Source organism: Oenanthe melanoleuca, chromosome 4 (genome assembly GCF_029582105.1).
Source record: "Oenanthe melanoleuca isolate GR-GAL-2019-014 chromosome 4, OMel1.0, whole genome shotgun sequence".
NCBI classification, from domain to species: Eukaryota; Metazoa; Chordata; class Aves; order Passeriformes; family Muscicapidae; genus Oenanthe; species Oenanthe melanoleuca.
In genome coordinates, this window is record NC_079337.1 from 10531296 (window position 1) to 10542280 (window position 10985).

General features: G+C 42.2%; 1 protein-coding gene and 1 long non-coding RNA gene across 3 annotated transcripts in view; one reads left to right on the top strand and one right to left on the bottom strand.

The window, feature by feature from the left end:
- Nucleotides 1-6087, bottom strand: part of INPP4B (inositol polyphosphate-4-phosphatase type II B) — a 285764-nt gene extending 279677 nt beyond the window's left edge. The window contains exon 1 of one of the 2 annotated variants that reach the window (XM_056490189.1): nt 6016-6087. The gene's annotated coding sequence lies outside the window, so the exon portion shown is untranslated. Of the gene's footprint in view, nt 1-5337; nt 5818-6015 lie in introns of those variants that run through there. The other variant, XM_056490188.1, reaches the window with a different exon arrangement.
- On the top strand, nt 5949-10533 carry LOC130252547 (uncharacterized). The gene is made up of 3 exons (XR_008840379.1): nt 5949-6055; nt 7006-7234; nt 10100-10533. It is a non-coding gene; the product is annotated as an uncharacterized LOC130252547 (long non-coding RNA).
- Nucleotides 10534-10985: the final 452 nt, after the last annotated feature.

Below are 10985 nucleotides of genomic sequence, written 5' to 3' on the forward strand. Positions count from 1 at the left end.
TAACATTTTCAACAATGTGTGGTTTTCCTAACCAATAAGTAACTACAGACACAAGCCAGCTAACCACAATAAAAGTGTAGACTGAATTTTCAGTATACCAGCTATCTTACAGTAAGTGCCCAAACATACTCCCTGACTCGAACAAGGTAAAGTCAAGAAAAATTAAGACCATGAAAAATAAGTGACATCATATCTAAGAGGAGACTATCCAGTAAAAATATTCTTGTTTAGAAAATGAGCCACAAATGTGGCAGCTTCTATTGGCTTCATAAAGAATTCCAAATGTTTTTAGGCTTCTTCATATTTTACACTGCCACCTAGTGTAGGCTGTATCGATACATTCCAAGCTTCCAACTATTACCACCTGTGGTATCCAAAACCAAAAAAACTTCAATAAAAACAGCAGCCATCACTTTTGTTTGTCTTACCTGGAAACTTAGAGTTCCTAGTAGAAAATGTCGATGGTAGCCAGCTGAAACAAAATAGCAGAACTTAAAGTAATCTGACACTGACAGCAGAAAGGAAAAAAAAAAATTCCTAGAGTTAAAAATATAAAATTCCTAGTTGTTGTAACTCTATGACTAAACAATTATCAAACGTGAATCATTTGGAAAACTGTTTAATGTACATTCACCAAGTGAAAATTAATGCAAGTTAAGCATCTGTGCTTGTAGAGAAACTACAGAATAAATGGAACAATATTTCTCAATTGCAGGTCTAAAGTGAGAATATTTAATGTTCTCACATTAAATGACATTTAAACTCCAATGTTTTCTCTCTTTTTTTTTCACCAGGTGTTTCTTCCTCATTTACATCCTCTGTCTTATTGCAAGGTTCAATGGCTGAGCCACCATCTGATGATCCTGGTCACAGTGCAGTTGAGGAAAGAGCTGCTGTGCAGGGCTGCAGGGGAGTTTGCTTTACAACCCACTTTCCACACAGAGGCAACACTGGAATTCTCAGTTCCAGCTAACACAGAAAGGCTACAGCCCATGGCCATTCTACAAAAGCCACCCAAGTCCTGTGTCATGACAGGCAGTAATACAGAAATCCCAGATCAGCAGAGCTCTGTAGCTGTCTTTTGAAGCGGGGGGGAAATACCCAACCCACACTCTTACTTGGCTAAAGCAAAAAGGCACTTCTAAGACACTACAAACTTCTAGATTATTAATTTGAAAAATTAAGGATCTTCTCATCAATTAAAATTATATTTTTAAAACTATAAAAATAGCAGACTGACGTTATTGTGAACGTCAAATGCAGAATCTCCTACTCTGTGTACCAAACCCTGTTCTCATTTACAGAATAAAATGGAATAACTCAATAAAGATATTATTCCAAAATTACATTTCTATAGCAGAAAAAGTTATTTCATCTTGGAAAACTCAGTTTTATGGACAGCTGCTTTTTTTAGCCACTTACACGAACACAAAGCAAACAGAACCTGTTACTGCTGCTACAGAAACACCATACAACACCAGAGCAGATGCATTCTGCTTAATGCTCTATTTGCACAACTGCACAAGATACCAAGCCACATTTAACGCCTAGATTTTACATCCAATGTTTCTGAGCCATTTTCATAACAGAAATATCCTCCCCAGGTTTTGTACATCTTACTAGCATTGCTCTAATATGCTAAAATCGCACTTAATTAAATCAACAGACAATACATAAACTTGATGGTACATGAACAGCTGTCAAAATACAATAAAAGCTTATTCCCCACAAGACTTTCTTCCTCTTAATTGTCCATTACATACCCACCTCTTACAGCCATGCTAAAACACAGGGTCTTTGTAGTGCCTCATATTAAGAGATTTCACTCTATTTGCCAAAAATAGTGTTTTTGCAGCAAGAAACTCTGACTGGAAAGAGTACATATAACAGAATGAAAGAGATTGATACAAAGGAAAGTGGTTTAGTTCTTTATATATGTTAAGAGAAAGTTTCCCCCAGACTGACTTTACTGCCATACTTGGGATAAATTTTAACTGGGGTCACAGGGTTGAATTTCACAGAAACGGGATACAAAACAAAACAAAAGACATCCATCAAAAAAGCACAGATGGATTTGATTTTTAATGCTGTGACACCAGTAACAGAGCACAAACTCAGCCTGCCAAAGTGACCTTGATAAACAGCACCACATTTAACACTTTGACATGGTACTATGTCAAGTAAGCACCTTTAGCTTGAGTTTTCTTATGTATTTTCATTAAATAGAGCCTGATTCAAACATTTAAAAACCATCTCAAGGAACCTCTGGGGCAAATTCACTGGCAAATAGGAAGAAGCTTAGTTTGCCAGACTGAAACAAAAAGACTTTTAACATCTAAACCCAATTTTAAACTTCCTGTGCATAGACAGAGCTGAAGCAACTGTAAACAGAATGCTCCTGCCCAGTTTTTCTGGATTCTGAAGGGTGGCAAGTTCTTTAGACCTTGGATCTATAACCCCTGAGAAGCAGAAATAACTCCACATTTCTTAAAAGTCACGCCAACAACATTGGCATCAAACAATTCAAAACCCAATACTGAAACACGTAAGCAAACTTTATCATTATAAACTTGAAAAACCTACAGAATAAGCAGATACAGTTTGTTCTATTCACTCCCTCTCAAGACAAATTAATAATCATACCTTGTCCACTTTTCAGTATGTTATTTCAGTATACCTTGCCAAAAAGGTACACAAGACTTGGAAGACAGACAATGTATTCTGTCTCCTAACAGCAATTTTCATAGTAGAATGGATTGCATAAATCTGATTTGCTCTTTGAGATCCTGAGATTCCTATTTAGTTAATTTATGATGACAGAAAAAATGGGGAAAAATCTTCCCCAAAAAGGCCTGCTACTGACCTGGCCAAATCAACTGAATCTACCTTTGCAGATTATGGAGAAAATGGACTAGACAATTCTACATCAGTAGTTTATACAGATTTTTTTCTCTTTTAGCAAGCAGTAAAAGCATAGCTCTCCAAACAGCAGGAAACAAACCCACAAACCTCAAGCCCTCTTTAGAATTTTCACCATTTTTTTTACAAAGACAAGCAAGTCTTTTTCATTAAAATTCTGTATCACTGTGAAGACATCTCAGAGATGAAGTAGAGCATCACACTCAAACTTTGTGCAATCCAGCTGGCCTTTCACAGTTTGCTCAGGTTTTCTGTAACATGTCAGCTATCCATGGGGAGGGCCCCTAAACCCAGGGTAAGTAGTAGACAAGATCCAAGGCTTGACGAGGTAAGGGCTGATACATTTCAGCCTTCCATCCAGCTCATGTTTTGACACTCAAAGTGAAATTTACAAGTAAATTTAAAAATCCAGAGAAAAGTACTTCATAGAATTTGATTTACATCAGCCCAGATTACTTCAGAGAAAGAATCCTTTCTTAAAAGTGTAATAAATAACATTCAAGTTTAATCAATAATAACAATAAAATATCAGTACAATACAAGATATTTAATAAGCCAATCAAAACTAACCCTTCCTAAAAATTTCCATCAGTCAGAGCATTTGACATACAGGAAGGGTTATGAAAATAAAAGTTAGAGAGAGACATGTAACTAATTGCCCAAGTGTTTAAGCATGCTGCCTCAAGTCATCAGAAGTTTTAAAGAAATTTTAGTGTTGGAGTAACTGTCCACCTTTGGATTTGTCTCGGTGAATGATCTTACTTCCTCCTGTAAATCTGTTACATAAATTCAAAAAATATTGTTTTCATATTTCTCTGCAGAAGTCATATGCTAAAGAAATATATCCATAACAAGCTAAATAATTCAGCATACCCATCATTCCCACTACTTTGCCTCCAAAAACTCACAGTGAATTTAGGCCTAGGCCTATTCAAACAATTTCTTCACCTGCCGATTCTCTCACAGCCTTCACTCATCTCTGTCAGCCAGCAGCACTGTCCTCTACAGGCTGACTTCTCTGCTCCAGGCAGGTCTTCCACTCCTGTGGTTTTTGTGGGGGTTTTGGGGGGGATTTTGTCATCTTACAGTACAGTAGACTTCCAGGCACTAAGCAGAGTATTAATCTTGCATTTTTGGCTCACAAAACCTTCACCTAATGCGAAATCTTTCAGTCAGATCAGAAGATAAGGAGACTATAGATCATAAAAGAGGATCTGTAAGAGGCACCTGGATACACCTGCTCAAACTGATATACCTTAGGCTGAGGAAGACAGAATTCTTTGATCAAAAAAACTAAAGAAGCCTCACGGATAAGTGTCTCCAGAGAACGAGAAACCCGAGCAAAAGCAGGATCAGCCGCACTTGCAAGGTTTGAGGAACCCATGGAGAACTGGAACTTGAAGCTTCAGCCAGCCCAAGAAAGCCAGTAAAAGAAAAGATGTATTTTAAATAAAGATTTAATCTTATCTCGAGTACTATAGAGACTGTCAGAAAGCGGAAGGGGAAAAAAAAATAACAGGGCTCTGAAGTAGTAACACTGCCACATGCTGTCACTAATGCCATCAGGGCTATAAAAACCTCACAGGACTAATTGCTGCTCACATTAATCTTGTGACTTGTATCCCAATTTTGGTGGAATTATCAATATCTGTGAAGTAAACAGCATTCAGTCCTGCATGGATAGATACAGTAATGAGGGCTTACATACACAAACACCATCCAGCATACAGGTTCACAGAACAAGAAATCTGAGATACTGCAGGGCTTTAAAGCTAGCTCAAATTTAATCAAGTAAAATAAAAACGACATTGAAAATAATCAAGTGACTAGAAAACTGCCTTTTTAAAGACTGCTATCACACTTGCAAATACTTATCCAAACAGAAGTTTTGTCAGTAACCAGTTATTTGCATACTATTTCTTTGATACAGACCAAGAAAGAGACATTCTCCCCACCATTCTTGCTGTGTAGGCATCATTTACATACAGAGAGTGCTGTAAACCAGTAAAGACTGAAAATATTCTCATCTTTGAGATTGAAAGTCAGATTTAAGTGGCATACATATGGCCTGATTTTAGTATATCTCTTTTAACACATCATTAATGGGTAAATAAACAAGTAAATTTCTTCTGGCAAGGAAGATAAATGGAAACGTAATTAGGCATCAGATGAAAACACAGCTCCACAAAGACTCAATCCTATTATTTCTATTTTGGATAAGACACCGGGTTAGTTTTGAGGACCAAGCTGGGAGTCCCAAGCTCTGCTTCAAAATCTCTGTGTCATTTCAGAGAAAGAAAACAGAGCTCTGCTCGATTGTAGATCAGAAATTGAACATCATCCCCCACCTCCCCCCACCTTTTTCTGGCTGATACAATTTCAAGTTACAACTCTGCTCAACTTAATTATCCGTAATACCTTTCTTGTGGTTTCCATTACATCTCGGCAGACGCTGCTCTTTGCAAGATGGGGATGGGGATCCTATAGCTCGGTTACTCCACCGAATTAACCCTTAGCGTCGCCCATAGAAGTCGCTGCCCTCACCCAAGTATCCCGAACTTTCGAATGCGACACAAAACCTTTGCAGATAAGGTCCTCGAGACCCCGAGACCCCTTCAGCAGGGCCACGGCCACAGCTGCACGGGGGGCCGGCACCGCGGCATCCAGGCTCCCGGCGCCGTCGGGAGAAACCAGGGGAGCTCCCGGCGCGTCCTAGCGGGAAGCTGCTCTGGCAGCTCGGGTCCCTCCGCACCCGCGGCGATCCCCGGAGGGCAGCAGCGGGCTGGGGTCTCTGGGGCGGCGGGGCCACCTTCCTTCCCTCATGGGCGGCCCTGAGGGGGCTGGAGAGCGGCAGCCGCGCTCGGCGCTGCCCAGCCCGGATCGCCCCTCGCTCCCGGCGAACGCGCTTCTCCCAGCGCCGCGCGCCCGGCGGGCTGTAACCTTAAGAAACTTGATAAGGGAATAAAAGGGAGGGACTTTGCCGGAACCGATTCTCGGCTTCTAATCTCTCCTGACGCGCCGGAGCCCGCGGGGAAAACAAGGAAACAAAACCCCGGCCAGCGGCAAGAGCCCCCGCACCCTCCCGAGCGGCGGTACCTGTCCGGCAGCGGGGCGGCCGGCGCGGCACTTTCCCCCGGTGCGTGCGGGAGGCGCTCGGCGGCGGGCGAGCTGCTATTTATAGTCCGGAGCCTCCAGCAGCGCGACGGACGGCGAGAGGAAATGAAGGGCTGCGCGGCCGGAGCCGAGCCCGCCGCCCCGCTCCCCGCCGCCGCCGGGAGGGCGAGGTGCGGCTGGCTCCGGGCGCGGGCGCTCCTGCCCCCGGCGCCACCGCCGGCGCTCCCCTGCCAATGTCACCGCAGGTGGCGAGCGGAGCCGCCAGCCGCCTCTCCGGGAGCCCTGCGGCCAGCAGGCAGCGCGGCGCGGCGCGGCGCGGCTCGGCTCAGCCGCGCAGAGGTGACCCGCTACTGCTGCTGCTGGAGGAGGCGAGACCGACACTGGGGTGTGGGAGGGAGATGCCGGCGCTTGCCATTCACCTCCTGCCGCCCAGAGGGAGCCCGGCCTCCGCGGCCGCCTCTGCCGGCTGCCGGCGGCTGGCGGGCGGTGGCGGCAGCTCGCCCGGCCCGAGGGGACGGTCGGAACGGGCTGGGGTCGCTCCCGGGGCTTGCCCGAGCGGGCGAGCTCCACATCGGCGCCTCCCGGGGCACTGTGGCTCAGGGGAATGCAGCAGCACCGGTGGGAAAGGCTAGTCCCTTCGCTGTCCCGGAGCTGGAAACCGAATCTCTCTAGAAAGCAAGCAAGCGGCTTCTCAGTGCCGCCTTCCAGCCTGAAAACTTTGTGGGGTGGGCGATGAGGGATGTCTGGTCCTGTCAGGGAGGAAGATGGGAGCGCTACACCTCGCCTCCGGCCGGTGCTGCCGCTCCAGAAAGTACTAATGGCATCCATACACCGGCCTTTGGTCCACGGCATCTGAAAACTGGGTCTGTATGTATGGCACCTGAGGAATAAAGACAAATATCTTCTAAAGCATTCTACTCAGTTGATAATTATCTTCTGTTGATCCAGGTTTTTTTCTTACTTCTTTTCTAGTTAGATAAATTCTGGTATTTGAAGCTTCAATCAATCCTTTTGAGACTACTTGTGCATTGTTGCAGGACACCGTCTGGGATTTGAGCAGCATAACTCACTCCTACACCATCATTCTCCAAGCAACTGAAGTTAATACAGATTAGATAGCTACATTAGCCTACTCAATATCATTTGTTTCAGCGTTGGATTTAGTGTTTCCTGTGTTGTAATAACTGCAGTCATCTACAAGGTACCAGCACAAAGCCTAACAACGATCTGTGCAAAGCAAGACTGATTCAGCTTCGAGAGCTTGGAATCAAAACATAGATACAGAGACTTAAAGATGGGAGCTAAACAAATAGCTTTATAAGCTACACAAAACTGAAAGGAAAACCCTGAGAAGGCACAGGAGATATTTGACCTTGTCCAAACACCTAAACAAAATAATACACAAAAATCTAGATTGATGAAGCTACCCACTTATATAAAGCTACTCATGCATAAATGTTTGCAGAATAAGGCTCATATTGAACAAATCATGGGAATGAAGTTAAACTACCTTTTCAATTCAGAGATTGGTCTTTGAGTATCTCTCATGAGCAATATTTTGCTTCTCACAACAGGAGTTTCTTCACAATATTCCTTGTTAAATTTTTAATGTTCCTTAGTGTAACACATAGCAAGCAAGTTCCTGCTGGCACAGAAATTCATAGCAGTAGACTCAGGCTGCCAACAATGACAATCTAGATGGTGAACAGGGAACTTGCAAAACTTGGCTATGTCCAATTCAATTGCATAGGTTGCTCCTTTCTCTGTGCTCCCTTAAGAACCAAATACTACAGAGGTTTAGTCTGTGGTTGCTTCTCAAATGAAAGCAATCCCAAATTCCTATATAAGTTCAGAACTGAGTACCGAGTCTGTAAAATTTATGTTCTGTTAGATTTGGAAGGAAATGCAATGACAGCCCCTGCTTTCATTTTTTTCAGCAATAAAACCTTGACTATGTATAGCATTGAACTTTATAAGGAGCAGTTATCAAAAATATAGTCTTGAAGAACACTTTTTCTTGGGCAAGACTTTGCTGTACAGCCAGTCATGCTGCAGACCACAGGAAGGAAAAAGGCTAATTTTTAGATTAGTCTTATGTTAAGACTCAAGATATTACTGGAAAATGGCTGTTCAGAAATCAGCCCTATGTCAGAATGGAAAAAAAAATACATTGTATTATCAGAGTTTCATCCAGCTCTGAAATATTTTTAAAAGGATATATAGTCTAACGCTCTCTTTTGTCATATAGTCAAAATTTTCAGAGCTTGAAAATACACTTAAGCATAAAAAAAGGTATCTAATGTTCAAAAATACCGAGCTCAAAATGATTTCAAATGTGTTTCTATGCTCCCTACCTCTGAAAATCACATTTCCTAAAGTGCCTAGATATGGATTTAGGGTGTCTAACTGTATCCACTCAGGCTTGAAAATTTTAGCCTACCTCTACCTGTGCTTCATAATAAATGTATCAGAAAGCTTCAGGCAAGCTATAAAAGTATTCTCAAAAAAGTAATGCAGACTTGAGCCATTAGAAGACAAGACACCGACCTAATAAAGTGCTTGGCTGTATAATTCAGCTCATTCTGGTATATGGAAAGTAGCATCTGAAGCCCAGCTTTTAACAGACATCTGTAGTAGAAGGAAAAAAAATTAATATCAAACACCTCCATATTATGGCAGTTTTATTATTAATATTTTTCCAGCATTCCCCAACATTTTCCAAATCAATGTGCTTATTGGTCTGAAGTCTCCCTCTCTGCTATCTCCCCAACTCCTATGCATAACATCCTATATTCCACATTATAAATATGAAATCTTTATCAGGAGTCTTGAACTTAAAGGAAAAGGGTAAAGATAAGGAGACGAAGGGGGAAGAAAAGAAGAAATTTAATCATGACAGATTAAAGACTTCCTAAGGGGACAACAAGTGGAGCTATTGGAGAATATTCTTGCTCTGCTAGCCAGATTCAATCTAACCAGATGCAGTCTGGCTATCAAGGTTGGCTATAGCCAAGCCAAGGCCTGGGATCAAAGAGAACAATAAATCATTGAGGAACTTCAGAATGAGGAAAAGAAGTAGGATTTAAAGGTCTGTCAGCAGCTGCAGTAGAACTTCTCTGCTGGAGAAGCTCTAACTAGCGATCAAAGTCTCCCAGTGCACAGGGGGAAATAACAAGGTTGACAGGAATTTACTAAATCTTCAAGGAGAGGCAAAGGTCTAAGCAAGAAGAAATGCAAATATTTACTGTTGCAGGCCTTTGCTCAGAGTACATTTTGATGGATAGAAAGGGTTTGTTTTCAAGAAGCTCTTTTTGTGTTATCTTCGATTGGCATTCAGTATAACAGTTTACCAAGGAAAAGGACTGAATGTACACCAAACGCAATTGGGGCTGTCATGCTAACCTTGTTAGGAAGCAGGGCTGTGTCAGACAGAGAAGTTAAATTTAGGCTCAGAATCAAAGAGGGACTGAAGAGGATCTAAGGCATTCTGTCTTCTCAAGCAATGAAATATCTTTAAAGACAGAGCTAGGGCAAGAATCGAAGGCTGCTCATTCTCCGGTTGGTATGAATAACTGCATGGGATAATTGCATTGCTTCTTCATACTAATCACAGTACAGCAAGGATTGTTGAATTCATACCAGCTTTTTAACTGCAAAGAACTAGGGAATCAAAAATTAAATCCTAATGAAAGCATAAACATTTCTTCCATCAGTGCAGGATCACTCCCACCCCTTAAGCCATCTCCTGCTGGAACCAGCAGCCCTACCTGAAACCAAAGGATGCTTCTGACACTGAAAATAAACCTAAAGCATTAAATGAAAATCAGCAAAAACCACATCCTAGCAGGACTGAACTTGACTGGTAGGGCTTCCTGCATAACAGTGTCACTGCAGATTACTGCACAAAATTGAAATCCTTGCACTGTGTCAGGTTCTCGACAGAATTGGTGACCGTAAACTTCAGTTTAGCTCTCGGTGCCTCACACTTTGTTACTTATGCTAATGGTGGATGTGTGCCAAAAAGCTACCCTGCTAACCTAAATATTTCCCTTTATCCCAAACACAGATTGCAATGCAGCTACAGAACGACTGCAGAAGGAGCAAGAAGACGATGACCTAGGTTCTGCAGGGGAACTGCAAGCCGTGACTTACTGAAAAAATTGAACTTTGCAGGCTGTTCTGTGTGGGCAATAGATTGTACCAGGGGCACCACTGAGGCCTGTGCAGGCCAGTGTCAGCATCAAATAACTTGCAGGATCAACACACACCAGAGGAAGAGCTGTGTAACTAATAACACTGAGGTGAAACTGAAACTGAGACAAATACCATACTACCAAATACAGAAGAAAGCAATGTCAAAGGAAAACACTTCCTCAGCTGTCTGAAATGATCGCAGACTTTTCATCAAAAGACATGGAGGAAAACCAATACAGAGAAAGCACTAAAGAGAGAGTATCACACTGTGTACTGAATGAAAGAGGGGGTAGGGCAAATAATAAAAAATCCCAAACCAAAATGATGTCTTATGCTGCCTAGATTGGACCTCCTGCTGAAAGGCAGATGGATTTGCTTTCTTTACATTCTGGCATTATTTACTGTGTTGGTTGTATAAGTAGGGAATGATTGTAACAGAGTAACCCGAATGTTTTGCTGCACATTGGATAAAACATGCATCTATTTATCATCAATCTGAACAATTCTTGCCCCACTGCCAGGAAAAAGGCAGTTGTAGAAATCCCAGACAAGGCACTATTACACTGTTATTGTTCTTTTTCTCAATAGTATTTTCTCTCAGTTTCAACATTTGTTGCTGTGCAAAGTTTTGTCTAAAACCAAGGGACAAGAAGCAAAGTTCCAAAGGACAGAAAATGTGATTTTATCACTAATATGAACTTGAAAAGATCATATTCATATGACAAAAAATGCTGAACAGCATAAGCCTTCTCTATTGT